Source organism: Pteropus vampyrus, unplaced genomic scaffold (genome assembly GCF_000151845.1).
Source record: "Pteropus vampyrus isolate Shadow unplaced genomic scaffold, Pvam_2.0 Scaffold249, whole genome shotgun sequence".
Taxonomy (NCBI): domain Eukaryota; kingdom Metazoa; phylum Chordata; class Mammalia; order Chiroptera; family Pteropodidae; genus Pteropus; species Pteropus vampyrus.
This window is the reverse complement of record NW_011889030.1, coordinates 1,376,550-1,390,755: the sequence shown is the minus strand read 5'-3', so window position 1 is coordinate 1,390,755 and position 14,206 is coordinate 1,376,550. Positions and strand designations below refer to the sequence as shown.

The following is a 14,206-nucleotide window of genomic DNA, read 5'->3' as shown; positions in this document are numbered from 1 at the left end:
TTTTTTTCATGTTTGTGAAGTAAATTGAATACTTTGGTAAGACTTAATTGAGGAGAATTTCTTTAAAAAGCTGCCAAGCCAGAAATGAGTAAAAACTAAAAGAGTAGATATATATTATAAAAATATACATATTTACTATAGTTGGCCTCATGTGTTACTATACTTAAACATAAAAGAAAGTAGAAAATGTAAAAAAAAAATATTTCTAATGATTAAACCATGACTATAATAAAAAGCCTTGGGCTTACATCAAACAATTGGCCGATGAGTGAATATTTGTATATTTTAAGGTAAAATACATGTATTTAAAGCATATGCATATACACAGAAATAATTTTTTGTGATGTCTGATTTAACCAACATTTTTGGTTAACCTATCAATTGTCCTACAAGAAAGAAATTTTTCCAATACATATCCAAAGGTTAAAACTATGGTGGGTAAAGCTATATGAGTCTCTATTGCATCAAGTGGGTGAATCATGGTATATTCCACTGAGGCCAAAACATGGATCACAGTGCATGTCTATAGAAGATGGGTCATGAATCCCAGTATAGTCTACAGAAGATAGATTGTATATCCCTATGTGGTACACAGGGGACTGTTCACAGCTCACAGAGTAGATTTATTTTTGTGTCATGTGATCAACGCCTTTTTAGGGCATCATTATATAGTGGAAAAGAATCTTGGACTCTTACAAATAAGTGGAAGGATAAACCTTGCTCATGAATTAAAAGGATTACTGTTTTAAAATGTTCTATTACTTAATATACAGATTCAATGCAATCTCTATTAAAATGCCAATGGCATTTTTCTCAGAATTAGAACAACTAAACCTAAAATAGCCAAAGAAATCTTGAGAAAGAACAAAGTGTGAGATATTATGCTCTCTAATAGCAAACTATACTACAAAACTAGATTAATCAGAAGAATATGGTACTGGCATAAAAACAGATATATAGCTCAATGGAATAAAATAGAGAGCCCAGAAATAAATTTTCATTTATAAGGTCAATTAAGCTAGAACAAGGGAGGCAAGGATATACAATGGGGTAAAGACGGTCTCTTCAATAAGTGGTGTTAGGAAAACTGGACATATACATGCAAAAAAGTGAAACTGGATTACTTTCTTACACTTTATACAAAAATAAACTCAAAATGGGTTAAATACTTAACTGTTAGATCTGAAACTATGAAACTCCTAGAATAAAATATAGGCAATAAACTTTTTGGTGTTACTCTTAGCAATATCTTTTTGGATATATCTCCTCAAGCAAGAGAAACAAAAGAAAAAATAAACAAATGGGACTATATTATACTAAAAAGCTTTTGCACAGCAAAGGAAACCATCAACAAAACTAAAAAACAACCTAATGAATGGGAGAAGATATTCTCAAATGATGCATCCAATGAGGGGTTAGTTTCCAAACATATATAAAAAACTCATACAACTTAATACCCTCCCCAAAAACAAAAACAAGAAAACAAAAATAAAAACAAAATAACAACAACAAAAAAACACCCCAAACAATCCAAATAAAAATTTGGGCAGGGGATCTGAATAGACATTTCTCCAAAGAGGACATACAGATCACCAACAGATATATGAAAAGATGTTCAACATCACTAATCATCAGGAAATACAAATTAAAACTATAATGAGATATCATCTCACACCTATCAGAATGGCTATCATCAATAAATCAACAAATAACAAGTGCCGGCAAAGGATGTGGAGAAAAGGGAAACACTTGTACACTGTTGTTCATAGTAAATTAGTGTGACCATTATGGAAAACAGTGTGAAGTTTCTTCAGAAAATTAAAAAAGAGCTGTCATAGGCTCCAGCAATTCCACTTCCGGGTATTTATCTGAATAAAACAAAAATACTAACTCTAAAAGATATATGCACCCCTATGTTCATTGCAGCATTATTAGAACTAGCCAAAATATGGAAGCAACCTAGATTTCTATCAATAGATGAATGAATAAAGACATGTATATACACATACATTTGTATATATATACGCACGCATACATACACATATATACAATGGCATATTATCCAACAGTAAAAAAGATGAAATTTTGCCATTTGTGACAAGATGGTTGGACCTAGAAGGCATTATGCTAAGTGAAATGTCAGAGAAAGACAAATAATTTCACTTACATGTGGAATCTAAAAACAAACAAAACAAAATGGAAACAGACCCATAGTTATAGAGAACAAGCTGATGGTTACTGGAAGGGTTGGGGGAACAGGAATCAAAAAGGAGAAAAAAAAAGAATCTTGGATTCTAAAATAGTTTACTTCTATGTCTCCATAACATTGGTGACTAATCTAATCTCTTCAGCCTACTTTTTTTATTTCAAGTTGGCGATATAAATAATGTTAGAGCCAACCTAGTCAGTTCTCAGTGAGTATTACTTAAATGAATTTGAAAATACTTTGGAAATTGCAAAGTATTAATTGCATGTTTTTATACTATATTGTTCATTCAGTTATGATAGCACCTTACATTGTACAATGATTACTGATAAATCTGTGAACTCCATGAGTACAGATTTTGGCTTATTAATTTTTATATGGACATCTGCACCTAACTGTCTAAGTCCTTCTGGTATATAGGAGGTACTCGTTGATATATTTTTGCATGTGAACTGACTAGACATTCCTTATATTTAACCAGGAATTTTGATGGTAAGATGATATATGGAATATAAAATATTAATATACTTTCAGCTTTAGATGTTATAGAAGCATTTTTCTTCTATTCATTCCCTCAAAGTCCATATCAAAGAAGGCAAAGAGAGAGAAAAATATTCGAGGAAGCAAGCAAACTTCTACAACATTAGTGATACAAATTATGAAGTTCATATGTTAGATATTGTAACCCTACCTAGATATCAAGCCTACAGAGAGATGATGCTGGTTGCCTCAGATCTCAACAATATGTCATTCCCTGAAAGTCTTTGGGAGTCTTCGATTAAAGAGAGCTTGGTTTCTGGGGAGAATAAATAGAGACACCTGCCACTCTGGAATGGTAGGGGAGGGAAGCCTCAGAGGAACATTCTGCCAACCACATCATTCTATTCTCTACCACTTGGTCTCTAAGTCTAGGAAGCCTGCCAGAAGACAAGGTGGAGGAAGTAGGTGGCATACAGCTATAGAGAAGAACTGCTGTGATCCATGCTGACTCCCTAAATGAAAAAACCTGGGGAGGGAAGTACAGTCAGTGTTAAGGAAATAAAAGATTTGGAAAGAAGATATTTGAGTCTATAAGCTGAAATAGTGGCTGCCAACTTTCCAGCTATTTTCCCACCATTTCATTCCCCTTCCCATTATCTAACCTCATTCAAAGATGAGTAGTGATCAGAAAGGGACAAATGGATAAGTCTCTGCATAAAAGTTGCCATTTTCTCTTTCATATAAGGAGAAGATAACAAGCAAAATAGCTATGAAAAGCATATATCACATGAAACATATGTTTCATAAAAAAGAGTTTAGAGAGAGAAAGATGGGAATAGAGCTATCAGAGTTCAGGAAAAAAATGAAAATGGATTTGAAAAATAAAATATACAAATAGAATAAATGACTGAAAACAAAGTCAAAGACATAGATACTATGAAAAATGATACAAAAATGTATACAAACAATATGCAGTTTTTATAATAACAAAAGATATGGAAGATGGAAAAGAGAGACAACTTAGGCATAATTGGTGTTTCTGAGAAAAGAGAAAAGAGATTCAATAAAAAATGCAAAAATATAAAGTGGAAAACTATTAACAAATATTTGAATCTTCAAATTGAAAGACCATACTATGTCCTAGGAAAAATTAGATAGAATAATGAATACCAAGAGATATTTTAGTACTGTTTTCTTGAACAATTATAAAAAAGACTCAATTATATGAACATCTAAGGCAAAAAAAGCAAATTACATATAAGCAGGACAATAGATTGGCCTCTAATTTTCACATAATGTCAGAAGCCAGAGAAGCAGCTTCTACACAGTTCTCAGGGAAGAGAAGTGTAACTCATTTTATTTTCGGTTAAATATAATGTAAACAGAAAGATATTTTAAAGCAGGCAATGGCCTGGACAGTGTACGAACCTGGAGCCCTTCTTTAAATGCACACACACACACACACATGTACATGCACACACACACACAAATGATTTGATATCGATAGCTCAAAAATGGAGAAACTGATCATTGAAAAGTCGTTGAGCATCCAGTCTGTCTAATGATGGATCAAAAATAGCAACTTTAGGAATTATAGTCATAGAATAGAATAGAAGAGACTATTATAAACTGATAATATAAACATTTTAATGGCAATGATTAGGGGTAAGAGAAGGCAATATTCGAAGAAGTAGTGAACTAATTTCCTTTTATCCATAATATAGAGTTAATAGCTACTACCTAATATTGACATACATAATTTAAAACAATCCAAACTCCTAAAGTTTTTCAATATTTTTCTCAACTTTGGAGTACTTTTTATAAAAGAAAATATTATACTTTGTGTTAAGAAACATTGACCTGAATTTTAGTAATTTCCCTAGTTTTTACTTCAATATTTTTAGTTAAATTCAAGAAGAAAATACCACTTAAATAATAAAATGTCACATATAATTTGATTACTTTTTTTAAAAATTAAGATTTATGTATGTATACATCTCTCTGATCCATCTTTCTATCTTAATAGATATTTAGATGTGTTTGAAATGATGTTCACTTGGTATCGGAGATGGTTATTTCTTTCTGATAAATGGGATTTGGATTACCTAAGACGAAATTCTTTCTATGAACTTTTCTATATTAAAGTTTTTATAAAGAACATATATCATCTTAATAAAACAATGAAGTCATAATTTTTAAAAATCACAGCATTACTATCATCTCTTGCTAGAAATTTCTATTACAGTAAATCTCTAGCAAATATATTTTAAATTTTGGAATTGTACTATAAAATATAAAGTTTATAAGAATAGTAAAGTTTAAAAAAAATTTTTAATCTAAAAATCAATTTTCTTTAGGAGAGTATATTTTACGAAAGCAACGATTACAAGCAGACACTATCTGGGGTTCCTACATAAAGATATTTCTCAATTTGAATAGTCCATCACCTCACCAGTTACACAGCTGAAAAGTATGCAGTAGCTTCTTAAAGCTTCAAATAGACACTAAGGTTCTCTTCAACAAAACAGCATGACGTAAAGTATAATTTTTGTGTAAACCTATTACCACTCCTTCATCAATTTTGTGGGAAATATATATAAGCCTGGTGTGGTTATAAAATTAAGAAAAGTGCTAGTAATCTGTGAAGAACCTAGATATGCACGGTACAGAATATTAGGAAGTAAATCCTTTTTCTAGTGAAATGTGTAGTGTACAATGGTGAGGGACTTTTGCATTCAACCAAAATACAGATTGATCATTTTCAGTCTTTGCTTTAAAGGAAAAAGAGTGTTTTTTCACATGCCCCTCTTTCTCTATCCTTAATCATTTGTTTTTAAAGTTGGAGCTGCTGGTGTTTGCCAGATGAGCATTCTAAGGGACTTCTAGTTTAGTGGGTTCTTAGACCCCTTGGCTCCGATTGCCTTTCTACAACCATAGGAGCACACTTAAAGGTGTGAAGAGTGAGCTCGTATCCTCCCTGAATTTACAAATATTAACTGTAGAATACATGCAAATCAGCCATTACATTTGGAAAGAACTATCTCAGGGTATCATATCATTTCAGTCACTTTCAACCTCTTTAAAGGAAGAACTAGTTTTCTGTATTATATCTGCAGCTATAGCACTGAGCCATTTTACCTACCTATAATCACAGAACCTTCCTCAAAATTAACTATGCTGTGTTAATATTTTTAGTAATTTTATGTTAATAAAAGGAAATGATCATTACTCATGGCTATCAAATAATATAACTCTTTGTGTCTGTAGGAACGAATATGCAGTACAGTATTTTCTGAGGTCATGGGGCAGTTCAGGTTAAAGTGTTTTAAGGTGACTTTTGCTCAGCAAGCAAATGGACTTTGAAGTGTGCTGCATGTCTAAGGATGGTGCCTCTTTAAATAGTCTGTTTTCCTATTGGGAATTATAATGGTGATTATTTAAAGCATTATACACTTTTTTGTTTTAACAATTTCTAATAAAGAAAAACATATGTAAATGAAATATTTTAAAAATACCATTGAAATCAACAGGGCAAATGTTACAGATATAAAACTTTAATTCAGAATGGTAGAAAAAGTTATTAAACTAGAGGGGACAACCTAATGCAGTATAAAAGACACTGGCTACAGGTAACAGATCCAAATTTCAGTAGGGCTTCTCCACCTACTAATATTTGACTTTTTTTTTTTCACCTAACCTCTCTGACTTAATTTAATTTCATCTAGAAAATGAGGGACTATGTCCTTTCTATCTAATATGCACTATTTATAAAATAATAATACACAATGACAATATCATTTAATGAATATTACTTAATAGCCATTGCAATGCATAAGGACTGATAAGGCATTTTGCCTGGAAAATAAGGGAAAAGTGTTATTTTCATGATGAAATATATGATTGAAAGCAGTATATTTTTGCCGCTAATTAATACTGGCTTTATATTCATGGGTCTATAAAATTTTCCATCTAAAAAATACATTATATTACACTCTAGTTATATTTTCTGGGATCATTTGGAATGAAATTTAACAAACACTTGCCAGAAATCTTGATTGTTTTGTAGAACAGTACATCCAAGACCAATATGAAGGTGGAAATCACTCAAACACCTAAGTTATTATATTTGTCCAAGTAAGAGGACAATCAATAAAAAGCAAATACACAGTGGATAGGGGATGCTGGGTATAAATTGTCATGATTTTTATCTTCCTAGGGTTTCTGGAGACAAGTTTGATACATGTTGTGCTGTATGCTGTTCTAGCAAGTAGATTTTATATTTTCTAAGATGACAAACAGAGATAATGTTTTTGAAATAAAACTGTGGAGAAAATAAAGACTGTGACATCTGAAGGTTTTCATTATTCTAACATGATAAATGTGAAAATTTACAATTTCCTCTCAATTGTGAGCTATAATAATTTAGACTATATCAAATAAGTTTTAAATGGAAAATCAACATGAAGGGAAAAAGAGAGAAGATATTTTAAAGAGGACTGACCCTTAGGTGTGGATGTTGGGGATCTGCAGTGTGATGTTACTACTGATTTCAATTCCCCACCTGTAAAATAAGTAGATTGGAATAGATGATCCTTTTCAGCTCTGAAGTTCTGTGACCTTGTGATATTCTTCATACTTTGTGACACAGGAAATTCATTGCTGACTGAAAGGTTTTCTCTATTTGTTGGAGGCAGTACAGAACACTGGACAGTGTATAAGAATATAGATTTTAGTCAGAGCTGTGTTTTGAATCATATTTAGTGCTCTTGTGAATTTTGGCAAGTCGCTGTAACTTCTTTAAGCTTCTGTTTCTTCATATATCAAATGTAGAAAGCAATGCCTATTTAATAGAGTACTTGGAATGATAAAGGAGAAATGTTAGTCAAAACTAGGTATGAGCACTTCTGGGGATCCATAGTGGGTTTCGGGGATAAGTGATTAAGGGTCCATACTCTGGAGCCAGATGGCCTGGGAATGAATCTTAATTCTGCCACTTGTTACCTGCAGGCTGTTGGGCAAGTTCTTTCTTCAAGTTCTGGTTCAATTTTGTTTTCTATATGTGTAGGTGATGATAATACCTATCTCTTAGGGTTGTTATAGGAAGAAATGAATTCACAAATGTAAAGTGCTTAGAAAAGTGCCTGGCACATATAAGCACTCTACATATTTGCATCATCATCATCATCATCATCATCATCATCATCATCATCATTAAACAAAGCCCAGGATGAATTTAGTGTATCATTTTTAAGTCTTAATTCTACTAAAAGTTGTAGGAAAAATACTAGTTTTATTAGAACCAACATGTATGTATTATGGAATAGAATGTAAAGGTTCTCTAAGTATCAGTAAAGCCCACTGCAGCACTGTAAAACACTTTCTGGCATCCTGAATGCTCTCCACAGTTTAATTCTTATTATTAGTATTAGCAATAGTGTATTGTTTGTAACCTCCCGAATAATTTGTTATTAAAAACACATTAGCCTAGCTCTGCAGTACAAGGAATAAGAGATCACACAGGCAAGATGAAGCAGAAAAGCATTGCACAATCAAACATGAACCTAATCTCACATTCTTCTTGTCACTCCAAACCTATGCTATATCACACAGATTTTACTCTGAATATAACTTTGGTCGCATGAAATGCTAGATTGACATCTCTGATGAACAGAGTTTTAATTTCAATTTAATAATATTTCATTTTTATAGATTTATATTGTAAATTCTTATTATAGTTGTTCAAGATCCATGGTAAATATCTTTTGAAAATGTTAATTCAATTATAGGTTCAAAGAGCAATGAATGATGTTAGCTGTAAAGGGGTATAATTCAATAAATATTTATTTGGCATATACAAATGTGTCAAACACTGCTAAATGCTGGGTGTGCAAAGATGGATAAGTTATAATCCTTTCTGTTGAGGAGTTTTCAGCATTTGGAGTATGGCAAATGCTGTTGGTTGGATGAATCAATAGCTTTTCCTAACCTTCTCTTTTGCATGCCAATACTACCATGCTGAAAAATCCCTAGCAGCTACTGAGATATGAATAGAAATTTTCTGTAGGTGATAGTGGTGGAAGGGATGGTAGGAATACTTATGTTTTCCTATTAAGAGAGGAACATTGTAGCTAATGCTCTCCTTCCTTTTCTTTTTGCCTTGAGCACAGATTTATTGCCTGTAGGGCAGCAGCCATCTTGGCACTATGAGGTGATAAGCCAAAAATAACCAGAAAGATATTAGGCCCCATATCATCTAGTCAGCAATCCAACACCAGATCCAGCTATGTCCTGACTTTATTTTCTTTGTAAGACAAATAATAAACATTTAAAAAAATTTAAAGCATTGTTGGATTTCTGTTATTGTATTCAAAGACAATCCTAACCAATGTGAAAGGAGACATACTTGCCTATATATAATTATGAGACAACATGTTAGTTGCTACAGCTATAATAACTTTTTAAAAGAGTGTAGTGGTTTAGTAATTGCACAGGCACGACTGACAGTATACTTGAGCCTATAGTGAGGAACCAACAAGCAAAAAATAATTTTAAGACAGTTATTTTGAAGAAATACAGGGAAAAATATATCAAGCAGATTTTGACCATCTAACATTTAAAGATATTTATTTTTAAGTATTTCACTGCCAAATTTTAAAATATGATAGTGGTTGTTGTCCTGATGGCATAATAATTATTCATGAGATTAAATTATTTTAAACTTTTAATTCATAAACTTTGCAATACATAATTCTAAATATTCTAAGCCAAATAATTTATAGTTCTACTTTAGTGGGTAAAGAGTGACATTATAAGATAATAGAAAACATCTGTGGGATTTGCCCCAGAAAAAGATAGCTAAGCTTGTGGAAATAAAGTTGAATAGATTGCAGAGTATATGAACATAAAATTATACTTTTCAAGATGTAGAGGAGTATAAGCACAATAGAACAATTAGGTAAAAAAATTTGTTTCTACCTTTAGCAAGTTTATTAACAATTGGATAAGACTTCAGAAGGCTATATATATATTTTTTTTAATTTATTTTTTTTATTTTTTAGGCAAGGCAACCCTTGGTTGACCTCACAGATTGCAAGGAACTTGTCAGCTAACAATTCCTTATTTTTTATTTTTTATACATATAGCACCTGGTCTTCCTAGGTGTCTTCCATCCAAGTACTAACCAGGCCTGACCCTACTTAGCTTCTGAGATCAGATGGGATCGGGCTTGTTCAGGGTAGCATGGCCATAGATCAGAAGGATATTTTTAAAAGCAAAACCTCAAACATGCCTATAAAGCAACATACTATGAAATACCAATCAGTGTAGAGTAAACTGAATAAATAAAATTAAATAAAATGATACAGAGGAGAGAACATAGCTTCAGAGTCAGGCAGAAGTAAATTCAAATCCTGGCTCTGCCACTTCCTGCCTTTTTGACCTTGTGGCTTCACTTCCATGTGCTTTGATTTCCCTGTATAGATAGATATATGAGTGCTTACCTTGCAGGATGGCTGCAAAATTGTATATAAAGTACCTGATGCTGCACTGTTAAACAGGTGGGAGCTAATTATTATGATAATGAAATAATGAAAGATGCTGAATATTTTAGAGATAAATGATCAACAAAAAATAATGGAGTAAAATAAGCAAATAGTCAAAAGCATTACTTTTGCTTTTGCTTGGTACATTTATAGATTGATAACTTTTTGGTACCACACTATGACTTTTTTCTGATCCATCATATACATTCCCCCCTACTCCCACCTTACTTATTTATTCCTTTTTTCAGCAATAATACTTGGTAGCTGCTAGGTGTACAAAATTCTCTCCAATGTGGAACCTTCAGCCTATGGGATGTGAGAGACAATGAACAGGTAAAGAAAGAAGTAATTTCAAATTGAAAATGAAATGAAGGCTGAAATGGAGAATATCTGGCCGGGGGAAGCAATTTGGATGGAAGGGTCTATTTATATCGAGCACTTTTTCTTTTCTTCATTAGGAGAGTAGTAAAGACATATGAAAACTAATAAGGAGCAAAATTTTGATTGTAATCATTTTTTATTGAACAACATAATTGTCTGGCTTTGAGAATCATCCTCTTAAATAAAATTGAAAAACAAAAAGCAACATGTCAAGAAACTACTTTTAATATATTATCCAGAAAAAATATTAGTGTATCTTGCCACTAGAAAAAAAATTAATAAAAAAGAAAAAGGATATCAATGAGTTTGTAGGAAAAACACCAAAACCATGTTTATTTACTATTTTTTGCTTTTTTGATGATCGGTAAAACTACTTTGAGGCTTTAGCTAGTAAATAGTATCTAATGCAATCTTCTCAACTTTGTCCATTCCTTTGGGGTGATACAGCCTAACGACAGAATCTATTCCTAAAATATTGCATTTTACTAGAGATATTTCCCCTGTAGCTGGAAGTGTAAAGGTGTTTCTCCTTTGGCTTTGTAAGACCGAACAAAATTTTATTACTGTTTAGGCAAAGAATCAGAAACAAGAAACTGCATTTCCTAGCATTTCCTATCTTTATGTATTTTATAAAGATAAGAGGTTGCAAATAATTGACATTATGGAAATTTAATAGGCATTCATCAGTGACTATACTAGTCTTTTTCAAAAGTGTTATTTTGTCAGACTAAGGATTTCAACCACCTACCAATGCTGTCAATTATCTTTACTTACTGCAAGATTAGATCTGCAGTCAGTCTTCCGTTAGAATGGATCGAGATTGCAGGCAACAATGAGGGTTTCCACTGGAAAAAAAGTGACTACAAATATTTTGTGTTTCAAAAATTCCGTGATCAGCATTTCTGAGAGCAGAAACATATGGGAATAAAAAACTGACAAAGATGAAGTGTCAGACACCATGCAGGGGGCTGTCTTATGTGCTACTATTCTAACAGGGAAGCAAGATGTGTCAGAAATATCCTGGAAAGACAGGTTTTGACACAGTTTCCAACTTCAGTCTAAAGACTCCTGAGTTTCCTCACCTTTTCTTATCCTCATCATTACCATTTTATCCTTTGATTCACATGAATATCAATCAATAGGCGGTTTATGTCTCTTTTGTTCTGTTCCTACTCTGTTTAAAGATAGGAAGAAAGCATGTAAATGGTGGCTTGCACAGACAGATTCAAACTGTTAGTTTTCTAAGATAAGTAGACTTTCAAAGCAAAAGTCTTTCTTTTAAATCTTCTTGAATAAGTCAAAACTCAAAACTTCGGTCCAGTTAATCAAGTATTATTGGTCATTAATCAAAAAAAAAAAAAAAAAAAAGGTTGAGACACAACCAAGGCTCCACAGCTGGAGGTTTACATTGGCAGGTGACCACTTTTTTTTTTTCATCAGATGATTAAATTCATTTCTGTTAGATGAAAAAAAGTGGTTTTATTAAATGTACTTACAAATTACCCTTACTCAATATTTGTAATAGTTGCCTCAGAATATTAGTTCTTTTATCATAGAAATTCTAGAACAAATACAATATTGACATATGCAATTAGAAACATGTGCAAGGTGCAATCTCACAACTTTGGTGTCTGAAATTTCCATTTTATTCTGCACTTTGGCTTTTGCATTGCAAATGTGTGTTAAAATCAACCATCCTTGGATAGAGGTAACACACAAATTTGTTATAAAAAATTAACCCCTCGATTTGTATATTTATTTTTCCAGTTAGCTAGCCAGCATCTAACTAATCTTTTTAGAGCTAGGACCTTAGCAGTTAAAATCTATATGAGAGCAAGGAAGTGCTTAATATTTGCCACTGGTTATCAGATATGTTAATAGAGTTTATTTTTAAAATGATATGAATAGTTTCCATAGTTAAATAAATTTGTACTTGTATGAGTTAAATACAGATAAAATATTTCTTTACTGCAGGACTCCTAAGAGCCTTTGATATGCTAATAGATTTGAGGAATCCTTAGGGTTGGGGAGATAGTATACAGTTTCCCAGAAGTATTGGCTCTTGGATCCTACTCGCTCACACACTCTCTCTCTCTTTCTCTCTCTCTCTCTTTTGATAAATGTATCACAAGACTGGTGTTCTTTGGTATATACTTTGGGAATACTGGTATGAGGCTTAAGGACTTTATGTAGCATTCAAAGCTCTCTTTATGACAGGAGTAGTTGAAGATCATTTGGTGTAAGGATTAAAGAAGACACCAAAGAAAGAAGGGGATGGTGATAATGGACAGTAAAGCATGAACATTAATTATGTTTATTTCTCAGTATTAGCTCAGATTAGTCATAGGCACAAGCATTGTGGCTGAATAATTGAGGCAGTATGTTTCTTCAAGTGCCCCAGTGTGATGAAGTCAACTGTGGCAGGAGCCACAGAGTATTTGTATGGAGAGGGGCATTGTAATTACGGTGTCATTGTTTGAGAATTACAGCTAAAAGACTGCACTGTATTGGTAGCCTATGCATAGAATCATGACATTACAAACAGTATCATAATTATCATGCAAGGAATACTACATTTGATTATATTTTATTCAGCATCCACAAGTCTCAAGTATATATTTTCAAGAAAGAAAACTTGAGCCTTGTAATATTTAGCAGAATAATGATTTTACGTTTTTATCCAAAGTTTTATTCTTGTTCTACTTAGTTTATTTTAAAAATAGTTTTTATTATCATGTATCTGTAGTCAGATACATGATAAATAAAAATGAAGTATATTCATTTATTTTACCAAACAATTATGCATGAAATATGGTTATGACTGTGGAATTTTGAAAAAGTTTTTTCTACATGGTAACTTAGTACCATGTTAGCCTGTTTTATAGAAATGAGTTTTACAAGTAAATAGGTATCTTAAAATAAATGGCCCGTACTGAGCCGGCCATTAGAGCCATTAAACACAACACTGAGATAATTTACCTTTGTCCATTTTGTCAAAGTCATAGTAATATTAGACTGTCATAAATAAAGACTTTCCAAGTAGTTATTTTTTGTTCTGCTCCTCAACTGTAGATACCATACATAGATACCATTGAAATAGCTCTTATCTATGACTTGAATTTAGATTCACCCTTGTAGAAAGTGTTATTTTTTTAAATAGTTGAATTATTTCAGCTAAGCATTAAAAACATTTCTTACTTTCTCAAAAAAACCTTTCTATCAACATAGAATGTAAACGGTGATCTTAGATGACTATTTGTACTACTCTGAGAGTTGGTAATTATTTGAAGTTATTTGTTTACCAGGCCCTTTGGCAAAAGCTAGGGAAGTTTGAAATATAAGTAGAATATTACAGATGATAAAGGATTATTATTTTTGCAAAAGCTACCTATTTAACTGTGTTAAAGAGATGTGAGGAAAATTCAAAAAGGAAGTATTAATCAATTGACTCTGTTTTAAGCTGTCAGAGAGTTTAAAGAACATCTAATTCAAACTTCTCATATTTTAGATGAAGAAACTGTGCTCCTGAGAGATGACATGCCTTGAGTATGGTCACTCAACTACGTAGTGACCACCTCAGAACCTAAATCTTCAACTC

General features: G+C 32.3%; 2 protein-coding genes and 1 pseudogene across 2 annotated transcripts in view; 1 reads left to right on the top strand and 2 right to left on the bottom strand.

Annotated features, from left to right (window-relative positions):
• The window catches only part of CTNNA3 (catenin alpha 3), a 1,489,877-nt gene that overhangs the window by 555,580 nt on the left and 920,091 nt on the right, over window positions 1-14,206 (top strand). The window lies entirely within an intron of this gene.
• The window catches only part of LRRTM3 (leucine rich repeat transmembrane neuronal 3), a 165,761-nt gene that overhangs the window by 80,805 nt on the left and 70,750 nt on the right, over window positions 1-14,206 (bottom strand). The window lies entirely within an intron of this gene.
• LOC111729151 lies at window positions 9,820-9,937 on the bottom strand (annotated as a pseudogene).